The 21,480-nt window shown below is 44.8% G+C and overlaps 1 protein-coding gene across 4 annotated transcripts in view; it reads left to right on the forward strand.

Moving 5' to 3' along the window:
• Window positions 1-21,480, forward strand: part of Fhod3 (formin homology 2 domain containing 3) — a 423,897-nt gene that overhangs the window by 193,732 nt on the left and 208,685 nt on the right. The gene's annotated exons all lie outside the window — the stretch shown is intronic.

A 21,480-nucleotide genomic window follows, 5' to 3' on the forward strand; every position in this document is an offset into this window, starting at 1 on the left:
ACAACTGCTGCCTTATAATTTAATGTGCAAATTAGTGTAAGGGCGGCTTTGAAGCCAATTCCTGCTTCCATTCAGAGCTAATGGTCTCTTATGATGGTGACAATTCAGGTTGTCTGTTAAGTAATCTTGCTTTCTCCTGTAAATAATAGCCCCAAACCTATGTCCAGGTGGGCAGAAACAATAGTTTTGAACTACAAAAGGAGACATTTCATATAAGTCAATATTATCCCCATTTTATAGTTGAAACTAACTGAGACTCAAAGAAGTCAGTCCTTGTGCCTAAGGATGCCACGTTCCCTGGGCCTGGCCTGTGTGTTCCTGTCCCTTCAGTGTGAATAACTGACTCTATAAACTGCAAGCTGATTTTCATAAAAATGAAAAAAAACCCACAGATATCTTTTCCTTTTCTCTTTGGGTGAAGGGAAAGTATACAAGCTGTGTGATTGAATATCGGCCGCCCATGGTTAGAGTTTTGACTGAGGTGGCAGCTGGGCACTGGCCCTGAGGATGCTTCTTTAAGTCCCATGTTGTTATGTGACTCATGTTAGTCAAGCTTTCCTTCTTCTCTGGTGCTAATGAAAACCCACAGAGCAGAAGGCACAACGGGAAACTCCCTGGGGTCACGGAACACATCCTCCAGTCAGTGCTCGCTCCTTGGGTTTGCCTTCTTAAATGCCATGTAGCAGAGGGCATCTTCTTTACCCTCTTCCTTTGCTCTGTGGTGTATCTATGTCTGTGAGATAGCAGGCTGGCTCCTTCTGTTACCTTCCATCTTTCCTTGGGCTTGTTACAGATTTGAATCGGTTTTCAGGAAGGATGCCTGGCTGTTGAGAGGCATGGTTTCTGCCCTTCCATATCATTTAGTCATTAACTTGGAAATTGTGATGGTGTGTAAAGACACACAGACCTCAAGCTGCATGCTCTATTGTATCCAAAGGTGGCAGCTGTCTCTGTGTTAGAAGGAACAAGTTCACATAGAAGAAAAAAAAAAAAACTTAATATGGCTGGGAATATGCTCCCTTGGGAAGCAGCAGTGAGTGCCACCCCATAGCTAGCCTTGGTGTTGCCCAGAGAATCTTTGTACAGAGTACAAGTGGATATTAGTCCTTGCACAAGGCCCTGGTGTAGAGTATTGTGAATTCTGCTCTCCAGCAACTGTACATGGGGTTGACATCATGAGCCCCGTTTAGGCTCTCTGCCATCTGAGTGTTTATCCTGAAGCTTGCAGTCGTGAGTTAATTTATAATGTTCTGATCTGGACCAAAAAGATGCTAATAGTACTTTGCCGAATGTTAACAAGCAAGAATGCCCACTCATGACCAGAGAGATCCTGGAAAGCACCTGCTGCCCCCCACCCCCAGGCCACCCCCATAGAAAATGTCTGCAGTTAAGACCCTCATAGGCAGCACTTGTAAGATGTGAGGTGTAAAGCCGGGTGTGGTGGCGCACGCCTTTAATCCCAGTACTCGGGAGGCAGAGGCAGGCGGATTTCTGAGTTCGAGACCAGCCTGATCTACAAAGAAACCCTGTCTCGGGAAAAAAAAAAAAAAGATGTGAGGTGTAATGCTTCATTCTCATTCTACCACCAGGGCCTGGTCTTCCCACTTTTTCTTTTTGATAGCGCCCACGTATTAGAGACTATAAGGCTTGCTGTGCAGTCAGTCCCTGGAAAGTGAGGAGTTGCTCACACCACTCAAGCCACTTCCCAGCATGCCGTTTTCCATGGGAAGGTGCATCTTTTGTCTGCCCTGAATCTACTGAGTCCCAAGAGAATCACCTCAACCAGGGCACCGTACTCACTCAGCAGCACACTGTGATGTAGCCTGCTGAAACTTGTGCCAAGAAATGTATCTTCTGGGAGCATATGCATGATGTATTTCTTGGGGTGTGACTTTTTTTGTTCTTATACAAGGAAACTCATTTTTCCTAACCCATGTGTTGAGTCGCTCCTCTGTGTCTTCAACAGAGTTCTTGTGAGCGCTGTTGCCGTTGCCAGCAGTCACCAGACATTCACAGTCAAGAATAACCTTCCACTTGCTTCTATTTGCCCGGCCATGTTTTGACCATATTACGTTGGAGTGGAAATAGTGGAGGGGCAGGTGGAGATCAGGGGGACAAGGTCTTCAAATGTCTTCTAGTCATGTTATTGATTTGGGGAGAGAGCACAGCAAGACACGCAGGGCCAGGCAGAGCACACCAGGGGCCTGTCCAGCAGCAGCAGAAATGGGGACTGTGGTCAAACACTTTCATCATAGTTTCTGAGGGAAAGACTAGCTGGAGAAAATAAGCAGGGTTGTAGGCGTAATGGTTAATCTTCACCGTGACCATGAACGGGTTTAGGGCCACATAGGAGACTTGATTCTAAAGGTTTTCCCAAGGGGAGAAAACCTTCTCTGAATGTGGGTGGCATTGCCCTGTGGGCCAGGGTCCTAGATGAAATAAAAAGAAGGAAGCAGGTTGACTGCCAGCATTTCTTTCTGCTTCTTGACTGGTGCAGGGTGTCCGGGAGCCTCACATTGCTGCTGCAATACCTAGAGATCCACTTCCCATCACACTGTGCCTGCTACAAAGGACTGTGCTCTTGAAGCGAGCCACGATAAGCCCTTTCTTCCCTAAGATGGGTTTCACCACAGCAATGAGAACACTGGAGCATGACAGGGCTGGCTGTTTACAGTTATTTTAACAGGCTCTAAGGCCCACTGGTGTCCTGGAGTGGTCAGATCTTGTGTGTGGTGACTTCGGGTGTGGAACACTAATACAGAAGTGTTTGGAGGTGATGGGTTACTTAGGAAGGGGAATTGACTGGCTTCAAAACTGGGCCTAGCAGCATTTAGGGAACAGCACTGCAGATGATAAGCTGGCTCTGGCCTATGCTCTGTGAAATTACCCGTGGGATCACTTAAAAGCTCAGCTTGATGTGACACCTGTGGCCCCTCATGCCTGAGGAGCAGCATACAGAAAAGTCTGTATCTGCATTTAGAAGACTCTAATTATCTGTGAAGAAATTTGATGTGATTATTTTCTATTTAGTCCTGTTAGCTGCTGCTGCTGGTGGTGGTGATGGTGGTGGTGGTGGTGGTGGTGTGTGTGTGAAGCTTTTATTTTTTTGTCTATATGTGTATCTGCAAACCACATGTGAACCCGATGCCCTCAAAGGCCAGAAGAGGGTGTTGGATCTCCTGAGACTGGAGTTATAGATGATCAGGAGCCACCATGTCATTGCTGGGAATCGATTCTGGGTCCTCTGGAAGAACAGCCATAGCTCTTAACCAACCACCAAGCCATCTCTCTAGCCCCAATGTCTGAGGTTTTTTTTCTTCTTTTTTTAATATAGAGGTTCAGGCCTTGGTTACGTTCCATTCAGTGTCTATTGGCCGAGGTAAAGGCAGGTTTGAGTTCCACGGCAGCCAAGCACTCTCCACAAGTGTGAGCAAACTGCTGGGAAGAGGTCCTAGCTGCACAACACGGAGAAATAATATTTATCTGAGTTGTTATTCTTGGATGGCTATAGCTTATGATCTACAGTGTTTCAGGATAGCCAGCATTTAATATAAATGTACCGTGGAATTTTATACCTCACAATTATGCTTATGGAAGGAGGACCTAGAGTGGTATATTCCTGGGAACTTAAACTTTCCACAAACATTACTGAGCCTTTGCTGTGGGCCATGTGCCACATAGGGCCCTGAGGCTGAGATGATGAGAGCAGCATTGAACCCCGCTCTGAAGCAGATGCCCAGCACGCTTTAGATACCGTATTCCAGTTGCACATATGTACCAGGCTCTGGAAAGAAAGAGAATGATGTAGAAAACCCCAAAAGCCAGCTGTATATGTTGGCAGAACACCAAGAGAAGCCTCCTTTGATTGGCAGGTTTCATGCAAAGAAAAAAAGTTTTTCAAGGCACAGCCTTGCTTGCTATGTGGCTCTGGCTGGCCTGGAATGCACTGTGCGCATCAGGCCGACCTCACAGGCACAGAGTTTCCCCGGGCTTTGCTTCATGAGTGCTGGGATCAAAGAATGCAATTTCATACCTGGCTCATGCAAAGAAATTTGATTTGATCATTTTGCTGAGAGCAAAGCTTAGTCGTGAACACTGTGGTTATTATCAGAGCTATGATATAAAACCCATGTAGCTCAGACCTTTTATTGTACAAGAAAAATAGTTTTTTTTTTTACCTCTATTGTACTTTAAAAGAGATGTTGTAAATACTGTCAGCATTTCAAAATGCAGATTTGATATTTAAAAGTCCAGAATTCGATGACTGAAGTTTAGAAGTGTAGCCTATTTACATGATGGAGTTTGATTCAGCCATAAAGGAAAACAAAATGGTGTCATGTGTAGTGGAGCTGATGGAACTGAAGATCCCATTCTGTTAGATGCAAATAAGGCAGACACAGATAGACAGGTGTCATGTGCTTTTCCACAATATACCATCTAGATTGTGTGTGTGTGTACATGTGTACACATGGATTCATGTCTGTAACATGGATCGGAAGGGAGACGGGGGAGGAAGTTCTAAGAGGAGGTCAGAGAAAGAAATAGTGAAAGACAATATATCGCAGAATCTAGATGTAACTGTGTGTGAAAACATAATGAGGACACTCTGGCTTGAGGGAGGAGTCTGGTGGGGAGAATGGGGTAATGGGTGGGGGATGGGAGGAGTAGTTCCAGGAAGGGGAAGAGTTGGGGAAGGCAGTAGGGGGTGGAAAGTATCGCGATAACCCACAAAAATGTCATGATGAAACCCATTGTTCTGCATTGAGAAATTTAATTTAAAGGAAGAAAGGAAACCAGAGTTCATGCTTGATATATACATATATATATATATATATATATATATATATATATACACACACATATATATATATACATACATATATATATACACACAGACATACACACACACATATATATACATATACACATATGTACATATACATACATACATATACATACATACACATACATACATACCCATACACACATACACATACATACATACACATACATACACATACATAAATACATACATACACATACATACATACATATACATACATATGCACACATACATACATATACACAGGAGCTAGCCTTCACTAGATTTCACTATAGGAAAAAGAAAATCCGAAGTCTCTTGGCCATGAGGGGATTCTTTTGGAGTCAGGGCGTGGCCAAGTGGCGTTTGTCAGCATCTACAGTGGCAGAGGCAGAAAACCTGAACATAGATGACAGAAGTGACAGCCACACTAGTATCTGCATGAGCATTCTCTAGTCCAGAAAAATATGCAGGTTTGCAGTTTAGTGTTTCAGAGCAGAGGAGCCAAATGAGAAGTGGGGTTCCAAAGGCACAGAGGTGGGTAGAGGGGGCCCCAAAGTGATGGTTAGGAGAAGAGATGGAAGCAGAGGGGCATGGCTGCTTGCTTCTGAGCCAAGGTGAGGCCCCAGTTTCTGGGCTTCCTGTTGACTAGTGGGCCCCTCCTCTTCCTCACCCTCATCCTGATCCCTCTGCTGGGCTGGGCACTATGCACTCTTCCTGCTGAGTAGGCTTCCTGTGCCTGATCTAGATTTCAGAAACATCACGGTGGCTGCAGACTTGACCAGATATAGATGACATCACTGCACACTGTGTCCTGTAGTATGAAGCGAGGCCAGTGTCTGGGATGAGGTTCCTTTTTGCTTGATGTCACTCTTCTTGTTGAGTGGGTCTGGCAGTGGGGGACCCTTCCTTGGTAGGGAGTCATGCCTACTGGCCCAAATTGACAGCCTAGGGAGGAAAGTAGGGCCTGTAGTTCATTCTCCTTTACTTAGTATGTTTAAACTTAAAAAAAATTAATTGTGAGTATTGATAAATTTGATTTGCTATGAGCCACTGAGTTCAAGCCCAGCACTGGGTCCTCAGTGCTGCATGGCTGCAGTTAGAGAAGGAAGCAGCTGCTCCCAGTAGCCCAGGCAGGCGGCTCTGGCTGCTTTATGATTTGCCACTCCTGATGCATTGCCCTGGACCTTTTCCAGTTCATTCTGCTGCCTCTTTGCTCCCTATGCACTTACACTTGAGACCTCTGACTAATGACATCATAGTCTGTGAAGCGAGAATTACCACCATCTACAGCAGAAGAACCCAGCTCCATTCCAGAAGTTATGATGTCATTGTTACTTCTTGCACTGGGTTCTCAAGTACAAGCCACAACTTTATTTGCTAAATTTTTTCTTTAGCAATTTTAAAAATTGTTCAAAGCTCAGCACTCTAGTATGCCTCTTCCCCATCAATACATGTCATGAATTTGTAAGGGCAAAAAGGTGTCACTCAAAACCCACAGTAACTTACAGTCAGGATAGTGCAGCTTGGGAAATGGGTAGGGAGGAAGGAGGGACTAGGATGTGAGGATGGAAGGTCCTGGTTGGAAACTTGCTACATTAGCTGAACCCGAGTTGAATAACAGGCTTTCATCTCAGTTCTAAGCCTTGTACCTCACATACACATCTGTCTTGTTGACCAAGTCCTATCTAAAATAAGATGTCCATAGAGAGGCCTGTGGTATAAAACTGTCTCAAGACAGGCACATCTCAACAGCTAGCTACAGGGCTGGAGAGATAGCTCAGGCAGAAGAGCATTGGCTGCTTTCCCAGAGGACAGGGGTTTGGTTCCCAGCACCCATATGGCTCACATCTGCCTCTAACTCCAGCTCCAGGGGATACAACACCCTCTTCTGGCCCCTGTAGGCACTGCACACATATGATGCACAGACACACATTGCAGACAAAACATCCATACCATACAATAATAATAAATTAAAACTTTAAAAAGCTGTCTATAAAAAATAATAAAAGACAGCCACATAAATATGGAATCACACAGATGTTTTTCTTAAAAAAAATGCAAGTAGCTTTTAAGGCTTTTTTGCTTTACTGAATAAACTGTGAAATTAAATATTTGGAACTACAACTATCACATAAAGGCCAAACAGGGGCTGTCTCCACACCCTGTGCTTGCTTCATCTGTGACTTTGATAAAAATTGATGTGTCTTTATGTTGTCAGCCAGCCATGTCCCTGAAGGATGTGGCTGAAAAATGTGGCCCTGGGATACCAGTTGTCGTGGTGTGACATCTCTTAGATCTTTGCACAGCTGTTTCTTTAAACCTTAGCTTCCTTATATGAATAGGATTGTACTCAGTGTGTTATGGCAACTGATGGGTAGGTAAAAAACTTATGTGAAGGACTCATTGGCAGCTCTACCGTTTATTGTCAGAGGCAGTCAGTGATGTCATCATACTGACCATGTGATCTGGGCTGAATGCGTCCATCCAGGTTCATATGCTGAGATTATAACCTGCCACACCTCAGGGTGGGTCTCCACTTAGAAACTGGGACTTTAAAGAGTTAGCTGGAGTGGACACCGACCCACCGACCCATTGTGGCTATGATTCTTATACTGATTGGAACTAAAGCCACAGACCCATATCAAAGGAAGACCACCTTCTACAAGCCAAGGAGGAGAGATCTGAGAAGACTCCAGCTCAGCTAAACCTGGATGTCTCCATCTTGAACTTCCTGTGTACAAGTCTCCTTGGAGATGAGGTAGCTGTTTTGCTTCAACTTCCCAGTCTGTGATATTAATATGGAAGCCTGTGCTAATGTGCTAATCTTATACAGAAACCTCAGGAAGCCATTTAGGTATTTTCCAATGCAGAAGTTCTAGGGATGGAGTTGTCACACCAGAAGGCATGTGCATTTCCATATTGTTTTAGACTGAACAAATTATTAGAGGCCTAATGGCTTCATCAGTCTCGACCAGTCCTGGTAATTTGGGTATAATTTTTCTTACCAATGTATTTTTACAGTCATTAACAATGATTTTGAAATTTTGGTTGTCTTGCATTGAATATGTCAACTTGATTTGTAAGGCTATTACATTATTTCCTGAAGGTTTTTAAGTCTTGTCTCCATGGACTTCTATCTCTTGGGATTTTCAATTACATGTTGACCATGTAACTTTTGTGTGCTGTTGTGGGACACTATGTTGTAAGCATAGTGGCCATTATCATCTTAGTTTGAGTGGCCAAGGCAAGTGACCCTTAAGATGGGGTCTGCTTCTGCTCCTTTATAGAAGGCGAGGGAGGGGAGATTCCAGCCACTCCTTCTATCTTTCTCCTTGCTATGAATAATTCTGTTCCAGCTGTGCATGGTTCCAGGGACTCTGGAGGTGATACAATATGTAGAGTGTGTAAGGTAAGTGAGGAGGAATTCCATCTAAGCAGCTATCCTGGATAGTGTTGCTGATATTGTTGTTGCTGTTGTGTTTTAATCAAGCTGATGCAAGATAGAGTTATTTGGGAAGAGAAACCTCAATTGAAAAAAATGCCTCTATTAGATTTCAAGAATTTAGGGCAATTTCTTGATTAATGATTGGTGTGGAAGGGCCCAGCTCAGTAGGGGTGTTTCCTACCTCCTGGGTGCTGCTACATGGTACTAGGTGGACTGGTTTGTGTTTTATCACAGCAATAGAAAGCAAACTAAGATGGCAGCCATAGGGAAGTCCACCATTCTGGTTTGGGGGACTTTTGATGATGTGGCTGCTTTGGGGTCAGCCATGCTCTTATAAGAAACCTTTTACTTAGCTCTGCAAGGAAACTGATACCTTAATAGTTCACCAAGCTACACTTAAATTTGCTCTGTGGTTGGTGCTGTCTTGAGGCCAGCAAATGTTTTATCTCCCAGTGAAAACTTAGCATGGTAGCTGTGATGTTCTTTTCTCCCCAGCCTCAGCTTAGCACCTGTTGGGGATGTGACCTGCAGGCATAATCAGCTACCTGCTAAGAGGTTTGGTTTTGTCAGGAGAGCCACAGTTTGCTCTTTCTGGGGACAGAGAGATGTGAAGTCCCTCTGGTGGTTGCTGAGTATCCATGGTGATAGAAATGCTTCCTGACAGTCTTCAGTGTTTGGTCTGTGGCCCCTCCCCTCTCCCTGCACCTCCTTAGAAAACTGCCTCAGAGACTGGCCAGCCCCTCCTGTGTCTTTCTTCTTTCAATCTTTTCAAGAACAGGGGCAAAATATGGATTCAAGTTAGAATGGCTCCATCTCTGTCCTGGTTTCTCCAGACTGAAGCACAGTGTACCCTCATCCGACTCTGCTGCTTCAATATCTGCAGGATTCTGTTTCCAGAACAGGAAGCCACCTGCTGCCCAGTGTCGTCCAGAGCCAGCTGCAGTCCCTGGTGTGTCTGGGTGGGCCTGCTGGAGTGGAGGTAGCTGTCATATTTCAGGTGCTTGGCTTCTGCACCCTTCCCACTGGCCCTTGTCAGGGAACGTCTGAGGGAACGTAGAGGAGGTGGTTTGGAGGCTCTTGGGTTTTTGTTTGATTGATTTTATTTATTTTGGAAGTTCTGAGTTATTGGACTCAGTATAGCTTGTGGCCTGTGCACTAACCATCTCCCACCAGAGGGGGCAAGAGAGGGCAGAGACAGAGCCATGTCTTCAATACAACAAAATGACTTTTCTGCTTTTTCTGCTCTGAGGTCAGAGAGCATGCTTGAATAGTTTGTAGGGAGGGCAGCCCCAGCTCATTAGCCCCTCATATGCATGAGTGAGTGTGGTATGGCCACTCTCTTTCTGACTCCAGGTTGTTGCCATCTTTAAGGGTGGTTTTGCTTTCCCCTCCTCCTGTCTTTTTATCCTATTTATCCTACAATTACAGAATGCCTAAGTCTAAATTTTAGATCTATAAGTTCAAAATACCTTTGTTGGAAGTAGCAAACATTAATAAATGGTAGCAGATAGAGTCTACAGAGAAATACAGAGCTGGGTGTGCCTGGCAAACATTACCTCCAACTTTGCAGCATCGTTAGGCAGGGTTGTGTGAACTTGCTGACATCGGACTCTTTTTAAACGGTGGAAATGGTAAAGCTATATGCATTACTCAGTGCTGCTGTGTGTTGGCTTGATTGAGAATGTCTTCCACAGGCTTGAGTATGTGAACACCTGACTCCCAGTACTGTTTGGGGAACTTTATGTGGTACAGCCTTGCTGGAAGCAGTAAGCCACTGGGGATGGGCTTTGAGATTAAATAGCCTGTCCTTCCTTCCTTCCAGTTAGTGCAACCTGATTCATGATCTCTGGGCTTCTGCCATCCCTCTGGCCCAGAATACTTATCTCTCTGGAACCATACGCCAAAATAAACTATCGCTCTTTAAAACCTGCTTTTAGGTATGGTGTTTTATCAAAGCAACAGAAAAGTAATGAAAATATGTAGTCCTAGTTAAGTCCAGATGACTCCTTTCTGTGCTCATCACATGGCCTGTTGAGTGTGTGCTGGGGATCAAACCCAGGCTTGGTACACACTGGACCAGTTGTTCCACCATTGAGCTGCACCTCACCCTTCCAAGTAGGTTATTTATAGCATTCCCAATGCATTCTATGTAGAGTCATCTCTCCAGAAATTCAAGCTGTCTTTCAGACAAGAGTAAATACGTAAAATGAAATGAAACTTCTTATAACCCTATGTCATCAAGCCCGTAAGTATTTTACTTGAAGGAAGGCTGGTAAAGGGCTCTGTGATCATCCTTTTATCTGCCTCAAAACAGAACGAAGAGAAACATAGATGTTTGGCTCCTCCTATACAAAGTGTGGCATTATACCCAGACAAATCACATCACAATACACCCACAGGAATATTCCTTCGTACTTAAACCCCAGCTGTGTTTCGGCACCATGTCCTTTCCTCAGTCAGGGCTTTTCTGCAGCAGCTATCGGCTAGGTGTCTCTCAGAGCACAGTGATTGCCCTCTTGGCTGTTTATTACTTGACCTTGCATGTGGTTTTCTTTTTACACAGTTTTGAATTACAGATCCAGGATTATGGTTAAACAGCATGTTTGAGGCAAACTTTAATCTATTTTCTTGGCTGGGATTTGCTAGACAGGCAATTGGTATGTTCATAGATTTCTTCACCTTGGAGTTTGCAGAACTAAATGAACAGGGCTACTTCCCAGTGTCACTGTGTTCTTGACATTGAGTCTTTGCCTGTAATAGATATTTTCAGGATATTTTCTGACACCTCTGATCTGTGAGCCATCCATGTTCTGGGTCTCTCTAGTCCCAGAACACCACATCCCAAACGTGGTCCCAACTTCATTTTACTCAGTGAGCCTCCCCAACATCTCTGCATGCCATTCCCACCAAGAGCACCATCATTCATCATGTTTAAAGTGGTGACCAAGGGTCTCCTAAACCTACTTCCCAGGCACCTGTAACGGCGAGCCATCAAATCCAGACTTGTCTGCCTCTCCTGTCCTTTCATATTGCTCTGTATCTTCATTCACGGTTGACCTTGTGACTTCAGACCAACACTTTTTCTTTCCTAACCTGTTCTCCCACCATCTCCCATTTCCTAGTGGATCTCAGTGTTTTTCAGTCCTATCCATCTTTGGTCCCTTTTTTACCCAGTGTCAAGGCTTATCTTCCTTCATTGTTGACCTGCTTCTTCTCAGTTCCTGTCTTCAGTTGTCCCCCTCTTCCTTGACATCCATGAAGTCCTGGGATTTCCATGTGGGAAGAACCCACCAGAACAATACTCTGTATCTTCATTACCTGTCTAGGCCATCATGAATGAACATCTGCTGCCCCAAGGAGGATTCTCTTCTCTGCTTCAGCTTATGAGCTGCTTGTTTATCCCCACTGTGGGCTCATACTTTAACATCTGCATTCTGCTTGTCCTTCAAGGTGGGAGTCAGGTATTATAATCCCAAGAGGACTGTCTTGGGTCCTAGTGTTTTGGTGTTCGCATTTAACCTGGTCTTCACACATCACTGACAACATGTGGTGAACCACAGTCCCTAGAGTGTGCGAAAGGGTTAAAAGCCCTTGCTGATGTTTGCTGGGTCAGTTGTTTATGATGGTATCTATCTTGATTTTGTGTGTCATGATTTTACCAGATGGAATGCACAGATGTGGACTGTACTGCATATAGCCTGTTTTATATGAGAGACAGTTATTTTCCTGCTTCTGAAACAGGGGACAAGTTCTTTGGTGACAGAATGATGTACACCAGCCTTTGTAGCTCCAGCACTGGCATCTTTGTAAGTATCTCGGATGTTTGACCGGTAGTTGGTAAAGACATTGAATGAATGAGCCACATGCCTTGTCCCTCTTGTTTTGTCCACTGTACAGTGAGGGACTTTGACTAAGTGTTAGCCGTATGCTAAGGACTTCATGCACACAACCAGAAGGTGTGAGGCTGGAGCATTGAATGCATGCTGAAGGGCCAATGTGTTTTGGAGGGGTTTTATTTGAGTTAGTTTTCAGCATTCTTTCTTTATCTCTTGCTTTCCTTCTCTACCTCTTCTTTCTCTTCTTACAATGAGACTCTGTCAAGGGTCGCACTCACTTTCTTCTGGGAACAGTTCACATGGGGAGCATAGGGCTCTGTTGCTTCTCAGCTGCACAGTCATTTCTGTCACTTCTACGATCCCTGAGTCTTCTGGAATGATGCACCCATTTGCTCCTTTCCTTCCCAGGTAACCCATGGGCCTGGCCTCGAGCCTCCTAGGATTTAATCAGTGGATGAGTTTAGATGTAGTTAACTAAGTAACTGGTTGTTTTTGGAAGAAGAGACCTTTTTTTTTTTTTCCTTTTAAAGATGGATTAGAAGCAGTAAGTAGAAGTTGTAGGAAAGTTGATTTTTGACGGCAGACAAGCTCCAAGAGTTGGAAAATGAGTTTCTTTCTCCTGCCAACACAAACTGATCTGTGGTGCCATTCTGGAACAGTCTTTGAGGATTCTGAAGCCACATCCAGCATCAGCAGGAAAGAGCGCCATAGCTGATTAGTGATGTCTGTCAGCCGCTCTCAGCAGGGAGGGTGCAGGAGCTCTGCATATTTGGAGATGAGGGGCTGGGAGGCAGTTTGACTGCAGAGTTGATTTCAAACAGGTGTGTGGCAATTAAAACCTCCTAGTTATAGGACTCACTCTGTCACCTTAGAAACAAGCTGGCTGTGACCAGGTGGCAGGGGTCAGCTGCTATTGGTTGACCTTTGTAAATCCCTTCTCTCTCTAAGGTTCTAAGTAAAATATAAAAGGCTGAAAGGAGAAAGGCAGAGCTGTTCGCATCCTCCTCTTTGCGCTATGTCTCTACTGCTCTAGGATCCCAGACTGTCTCCAAACAGCTGTTATCCTGCTTCAGCTCCCTGGAAAGCCAGCTGTGCTCAAGTCATATCGAGTCCATTTGTGCCATTTGCAAGGATGAGGAACTACTGCTCTTTGTCATCAGAAATGTTTGTACAGAATCTTTCTAAAGGATTCAGAAAGTTGACAGGTTAAGTAAATGTCGTTTCTATTCAGGTGAGTTTCTATACATGGTGAGGCCAGGAGCAAAGGTTCAGGAGTAGGCGTCCTGTCTTACAGAACCCAAGGGCTGAGACACAGGGGTATGCTCAGAAATACCATAGGGTTTGGGTTTGTTTGGTTAAGCCAAACTGGACTAGAGAGATGGTTGGTATCCCTGGGGAAAGAGTTACAGCCAAGACTATGTTTGGGGGTGAGGTGGGGCTTCCCTATCTTTACTTGTATCCAGCCACATTCCCAACATTGCCCAAAGAGTTTCTGTCCAGCCAATGTCTTACTGCCTCTAATGTCTTACTGCCTCTTTAAGGGACACAGCTGCTATAACATAATAAGGGTGGGGAGGAGGGAGGCTTACAGTGGCTACTGGGTAATACTCTAACAGTGCCCAATCCAGTGAGTGTGCCTCCCCAGTAGTCATATTTATCATTAAACGCCTGAAGTTTTTCTAGAAGTTGCTGGCTATTCAAGATCATATTGACAGAGCAGAGAAGCTAGAGTCCGAGGCCAGTGGGCAGGGGCAGGTCTAATCAGTCGCTCAGCAAAGATGGCTGCTTGTAAGCTACCAAGCTGCCATTAGCCAACTCCACTTTTCATTCAGACAGTCAATGCATTTCAAGGTACTGTGTCCGTTCAGGGCAGTTAAATCTACTTCTCCTAGTTAAATCCACTCTTCTTCTAAGTGCAGGCATTACACTGGCCTGCACCTGCCTTTGTAGATTCTTTCTTGCTTCAGCTCCTACAGATCTTAATGAGAAGGTTTCATTAACATTGATCTCTTCAACATTGATTTCATTGTTTATTTTTTCATCGTATTTCATTGATTATTTTTGTCAATTCACACTCTATCCGATTGTTCTATGATTAAAATCCTTAATAGATAAAGACAGACTGATGGATCTATTCACTCAATAGTGGTTTTACTTGCTTTCTGTAGTGGTTTGAATATGTTTGGCCCAGGGAGTGGCACTGTTTGGAGGTGTAGCCTTGGAGTGGGTGTGTTAATCTGAGCTTGGGCTTCCGAGCTGCCTGGAAGCTAGTCTTTTCCTGTTTGCCTTTAGATGAAGATGTCCAACTCTGAGCTCCTGCTGCACCATGCCTGCCTGTACACTACCATGCTCCTACCTTAATGATAATGGTTTGAACATCTGAACCTTAAGCCAGTCCCGATTAAATGTTTTTCTAAGAGTTGCCTTGGTCATGGTGTCTGTTCACAGCAGTAAAACCCAAACTAAGACAATTAATTGCTTTGTAAGATTCAGTCACTTTGAAGTGGAATAAAGGAAGAAGAAATCACAGCAAACTATGACATACAAAGATGTTCCACCAAGCTCAAGAATAATGTGCCATGGTGACTGGTCTCCATTGTCACTGTGGAAACCTAGCTCTGGCATGTGTTTCGGGGTGTTGCCAGAGCTTTAACTGAGCAGCAACTGTTGCTGGCACCATCCCATGGGCTGGGGTCCTGCACTGACTGAAGAGGAAGAAGCAGCCTGAATACCACCATTCATTTTTCTCTGCTTCCTGACTGTGGTCTCTTGTGATGAGCTGCATCCTGTTTCTCCCAACAATTCTTCTTGGCCATGATGGACTAAACCCTCAGAGAGGAAGCCAAAATAAACCCATCTTCCCTTAAGTTGGGGTTATCAGATATTTAGTTACAACAATGAGAAAAGTAATTCATCCAGGTGCTAAGGACTGTGTATTTAGAAGGCAGTGGGGGGAAGTTTGTAGCAGAATTCTGATGGCCCAGAAGAATGCCTCTCTTGATACACAACCTGTATGACCCTCTCCTCTTAAATGCAGGCCAGACCTGTGAGAGTGCTGGGGTTGTGGCTGTCCTATAGCCATAATGAGGTTACATTAGCAGGCCAAGGTGAACGGATTTTGCAGATGTAGTTAAGCTTCTCAACTTGTTGATTCTCAGTCAAAGGGAAGACGATCTGACTTAGGATAAAACTCAAGTAAAATCTAGAAATCCCTCTTCTGACCTTGAAGAAGCAAGTCACCATGAGCTCCACAGCTGCAAGGAAATGAAATCTGCCAACAACCACATATATCTGGAAGAGGATCGATCCCAAGCCTCAGCTGAGACCACAGTCCCATAGGCTTGATTACAGCCCAAGGAGACCTTGGTCGGGCTGGGGCCCCATAGGAACTGTGAGAGGATGCTTACATGTTGTTTTAAGCTGCTGAATTTTGTGGCTATTTGTTATACAGAATTAGGAAGCAGATGCAACCCAATGCAAAGGCTCACAATCCTAAGCTATCTGTGACTCCTACAATTGGCACAAAGCACCATGCAATGTCAGAAGAGACAGCAGTCCTGGAGAAAGGGAGGGGGTGAATTCACAAGGACAGCGACTTGGATTTACATGCTGGGCTTTTTGGGCAACTGTAGAACAACCACTGAAGCTGAAGTCCATGCCACTGCTGGCATGCATCTCTCACATGCCTTGGCGGTCCTCTGCCACAAGAGACAGGCTCGTTGGACTTACTGACTCTTGCTCATGTCTATCTCTGTTCAAACAAAGGACTGTCACTTAATGTAATGACCTCCAGCTCCATTCATTTTCTTGCAAATGGCAGCATTTCATTCTAATGTATAGGTGAGGGAAATAATATGCATCTAAGGACCACATTTCCTCCATTCTTCTGTTGGTGGCCATCTAGATCGATTCCATAACTTGGCACTGTGAAAACATAGCATGCTCTCAATATGTGGAGTCTAGATTTAAGTGCTTGAATGAGTGTGTGTGTGTGTGTGTGTGTGTGTGTGTGCGCACACATTTGTCTTAGGGCACTCTTGTGAAGACAGACGGGTCCCTCTTCCAGACATGATCTTACTTTGTTTCTGTGTCTCCATTCAACTCTTTCCCTTACCCAGTATAAACCCAATGTACACAGAGGGAGTGGAGACAGGAGGCCTCTGGCTGAGGCCTCTTACCACAAAGAACTTGGCAGAGCTTTAGGATAGCCTTCTAGTAAGAATGGATAGACCAAAAAAACACTGTATTAAGTTAGGATTTGGATGAAAATCCGGACTGCCTCCACCCCACTTATTTTCTCCAATATCAGCATTATTATGTCTCCAAAGATAGTCAATAAATTTTAAATAGTTCCATCCTATATCATCCCTTTCAAAAACCAGGAACTAGCTTTTTGGGTTATTCTTTGCATGGTTGTTCAAGATGTTTATTTTTCAGAATTAATTGTTTTTCCTTTAAAAAGGAATCAGCTTAGTGTATCACATTTCTTGGGAATTCCATAAAATGTGAAATGTGCTCAAGCCGAATACTCATTGTTGTGGGGACAAGTGATAGCACACAGGTTTCTGGTGATATTCGGGCTAGAAGACAGAAAACGGCAACTTTTTGTTCCATGTAGATGACAAAGTTGACTCGCATCAGTTGATATATTGATGCCAAAGGTGCTTGGGGCCAAAAATGATTAGACGGTTTTGTACATTGTAGCTGTAGCTGAGCTGTTATCCTTGCCTAGCTATGTTGAAGCCCTGCCCCTCCCTACTCTGCTGTGAAAGCAGATGTGTGGGACTGGAAGCTGGATCTCTGCAGACAGTGGACTGCTCATCTAGTACCTGGTGGTGAGCCATGGGAATGTTCTCCAGCCTACATCCCCTCTGGCCACTATAGACATGTGGCGGGACTGAGTGTTGACTTATGAGCAAGGTCACTCCAGTGTAGTGGGCCACCTAGGGAGACCTAGCTTTTAAAAACTGTGGCCAGGACCCCATGTGGGGTGGCATAATTGCATGCAAAAGTTATGAAAAATTGTCAACAATTAAAGGTTTCTGAACTTGTGATAATCAAAATTTAACTCAACATTAAATATGTCATGAATGTGAAGGAGGCATTTCTGATGGCATGTGCCTGTGTTACATCACATGACTTCACTGTAACCTCGGTTCTGAGCACACAGGTGTCACTGCATCATGAACACTGACATACATCTGCCCAGTTTGACACTATTGTTACGAATTACAGTTTTTCACTGTTCACAGAAAGTTTTCTGCTCTTGAGCTAATGAGATGGTTCAGTGGATAAAAGTACTGTTGTTGACACAACCTGAGTTTGGTTCCTGGATCTCACAATAGAAAGAGAGAACCAGTGTCCAAAGTTTTCTTCAGACTTACATACGTGGGCCCGGACCAGAGCACACATGCATGCACGTTCCTCTGATCATGTTCACTCTCTTACACATCTCTCTCTCTCTCTCTCTCTCTCTCTCTCTCTCTCTCTCTCACACACACACACACACACACACACACACATACAATAAACATAATTCAAAGAACGATGTCTACTCTTGTAGAAACATAATGGTTGAATTATAGAAAGCAAAGGCCTTAAGTATTTTTCTATTATTATTCCTTACTACATAAGTATCAAATTAGTTATCTTTGGATTGCATTATGTTAGAGTATTTGATTTTAATAATTGCTGTCCTTGAGTTTCATAAAATTAGAACCATTAAATGAACGTTGTCTTGGAATCAGGACAGAATCTTCAACTTTATGAAATGGTCTGAAACACACTTCTGCTATTTTATACTATGTATTTGCATGAAGCAGTGTTTCAACACTGACAGTTATTAAATTAAACCATTGATCAATTCTGAAAAATAATGAAGGGGCTCTGTATGCTGAAGTTTTTCTGAAATATTCAGCCAAGTTTAATTCTTTATGTAAAAATAAATAAACACATTCATCTCATTGGTATTCAGATTTGCTTTAGTCTTCAGTAAATGTCAAAGTAACATGTATACCAAAGAATTGTTTTAATTATTTTTGACATTTATTATCTCAGAAAATGGGGTTGTATCCCTGTTTTACATGACTGTTTACTTGATGACCTGACAAAGATGTCTGAAGGAAGGCAGGCTTACAGTTCTAGGGAATACAGCTCAGCGAGGGCGTGATAGTAGGAGCAAGAGGCAGCTGGCCACATTTCATCCACCATCAAAAAGGAGAAAGTGATGGCTACTGCTGTTCAGTACACTTTCTTCATCTGTCTATCTGTCAGTCTGTCTGTCTATCTATCTATCTATCTATCTATCTATCTATCTATCTATCTAACTTTTTGTTGATTCTTTGTGAGTTTCCCATCATGCACCCCAATCCCAGTCATCTCCCTATCCCTTTGCACCCACCCTCTTCCCTTGCAACCTTTCCTCCAAAAGAAAAACGTATCTTGTGGTACCTGTAGTGTGTCAGTGTGTCCCCCAGCATTCCCTTTTGTTCACACTTCTTTACTTGCAAATGGTCACTGCAATGAGTCATTAGTCTGGTTCGAGGCCTCTGACTTCTACTACACCATCAATACTGGATCCTCACTGTGATCCTCTCAGACATCCTGTTGTTGCCGTGGGTCATGGAGATCCTGCAGCTTTGGATTATAGGACCAGCCCCTTCATGTGCGCCAGCAGTTCATCAGTGGGGTAGATATTGGAGTGGGCTCACTCACAGCCCTGGATCTTGGCCTGAGCTGGTCAGACCACTGACTCTCCCACACCCACACCAGAGCAGGCTCTCCAGGTCTGCCCTGGCTAGCTCATTCAATGGAGTACAGTAGCTAACAAGGGGCAGGGTCGGCTCTCCTACTGTCATGCCTCTCCTACTGTCATGCCCTTGGGACTGGCTCACCCTCACCCGCAGGGCCAGTTCTACTGTGCTGCCCAGGGGAGGTGCAGAGCCTACTCCCTAGAGTACTGCAGCCAAGGAGGAGCAGGAACAGTTCTTCCACTCTCATGACCCTGGGGCCAGCTCTCCCGTTTGTCCAGGTGGTGAGGGGTGGGGGTGGGGGTGGGAGGAGCATCTCCCTTCCATCCATGCTGCCACACAGCAGACAGAGCCAGCTTAACATAATCACACCCTTGAGCTGGCTCACCTACACCTCTAACAACCAGGGCTAAGTGAGGTGCAGTGCCTGCCTGCTTTCTTGCTCTCATGCTTTTGGAGCCAGCTCTCCCATGATGCCCAGATGAGGTGTGAAGGCATCTCTGCACAGCCCTCAGACATCAACTTGGCCCTGGGCAGCAGCCCAAACTAGGCATGTCCACCTGGCCTTTTGTTGTAACAGACCCTACTCCCCCCCACCCCACTGATCCCCCACTGCAGCAGGTCCACACACCCAGACATGGCCCACAGTGGTAGCACAGGCCAGGACCTTACCGTGGCCTTAGGTGGCCTCATTGGCTACTCACATGAGGCTGTTCCTTACTACCCCTGAGTCTTCTCTTCTCTTCACTGTGCACTCATCTTTCTGCTTCTCTTTCTCTTCCATCTCTCCACCACTTACTTGCTCATCTGTCTTAGTCAGGGTTTCTATTCCTACACAAACCAAGAAGCAAGTTGGGGAGGAAAGGGTTTATTCGGCTTACACTTTCCACATTGTTGTTCATCGCCAAAGGAAGTCAGAACTAGAACTCAAGCAGGTCAGGAAGTAGGAGCTGATGCAGAGGCCACGGAGGGGTGCTACTTACTGGCTTGCTTCCCCTGGCTTGCTCAGCTTGCTTTCTTATAGAACCTAAGACTATAAACACCACTCATGATGGGCCCTCCCGCCTTGACCACTAATTGAGAAAATGCCTTGCAGTTTGGATCTCATGGAGACATTTCCTCAACTGAAGCTCCTTTCTCTGTGGTAATTTCAGCTTGTATCAAGTTGACACACAAAACCAGCCAGTACATCATCTTAGTAGTGCCAAGGGCCTCTGGGTGTCTGGGGTCACCTCAGGAGTGGTCTAGGAGTGCTATGCCCCAACCATGTCATGTGGAACCAGGCTGGGGTTGTCTTGGGTGTCATCTGCCCGTCTGGGCCTGCATGGCACAGGGCAAGGGTTGTCTCAGGCTTGCTCTGCCACCTCCACCCCCAGGCTCCACAGTGCTGAACTCTCTCTCTCTCTCTCTCTCTCTCTCTCTCTCTCTCTCTCTCTCTCTCTCTCTCTCTCTCTTATTCTGTCCCCACATTTAGTATGGGTCTTCCCACCTCAAGTAACCCTGGCTGACATGCCTGACACTATCTCTTTAATGAGTCTAGATCTTGTCAAGTTTAAAATCAACATTAAGCACAAAAACTTTTGGGATCCTCAGTAGAAATATTTAAGAAGCACTGGTCTGAGCCAGTCATCTGGCCTAGGTTAGATTTCTGACAAATCATGTGTTCTTATAGAAAGGGATTAAGTCCAAAGTCTACCCCTGTGCCTGTGACTGTCCTGTGTGTAGAGGGATATGAGCATGCATTCTTGCACTCTGTCATGTAACCCAGTGGGTTTCTTGACAGAAACAACTGGGTCTTCTCTGCTTGCTTTTGGCTCTGCAGCTGTGTGGTCCAGAGTCAGTCTTGCACTGGCTGTTGTTTCTTACTCAGCCTTATACTGACTGACAAGAGTGGTGGCCTCAGAGCAGCTTCCTGAGCCATTGTTCTGTCCCCTTCTGGTGACCATGTTGTCCTCTCACTGGGTCAAATACTAGAGTGCATTTGTTAAGGGTACCCACCATGAGCACAAATTGTCTATAACATGCAGGCCTTCATGTTACATTCATGTTCCATGTGTGGGGGCCAGGTACATGGTGGGGAAAGTGAGAAGACACTTGCATTGCCATTGTGGCAGGGACATCCTCCTGGCTCTGTGTGTGTGTGTGTGTCTGAAGCTGAGCTACATGGACTTTCTAAAATCTTCCATATACTCAGCCTTTTGCTCTGTGTACTGACTCTTTCACTGCCTTAGCTCACTATAGTGTGTCTCTGTGCCTGTGTTGCTCTTGTGCTGTGTGGTTTCCCCATTGTATAGAGTATCTGCATTTGTCATGCCTCTCTAAAAGAAACAGAGTAAGGAGGGACAGGCAGAGAGAGAGGCTATGGATATGGAAAATTTGTTAGAATGGCTTACGGGCTGTGGCCCTGCTAGACCAACAGAGGATTTCTCCCAGTGGAAAGGCCAACGACTTGGCAGTTGTTAAGTTCATGAGACTGGATTTTTTCAACTGTTTTCCAGCATCTGATCTGATGCTGGAGTTCCAAGTAATGCTGGGCTTCAGTCTACACTAGTCCTGAAGAAACAGGTTCTCATATTAGTGAAGAAATGCCTAAGGGACAGGGCAGATGCATGTGACAGACAGAGT

This window comes from Mus caroli, unplaced genomic scaffold, assembly GCF_978045245.1.
Source record: "Mus caroli unplaced genomic scaffold, Mus_caroli_1 scaffold_19, whole genome shotgun sequence".
NCBI lineage: Eukaryota > Metazoa > Chordata > Mammalia > Rodentia > Muridae > Mus > Mus caroli.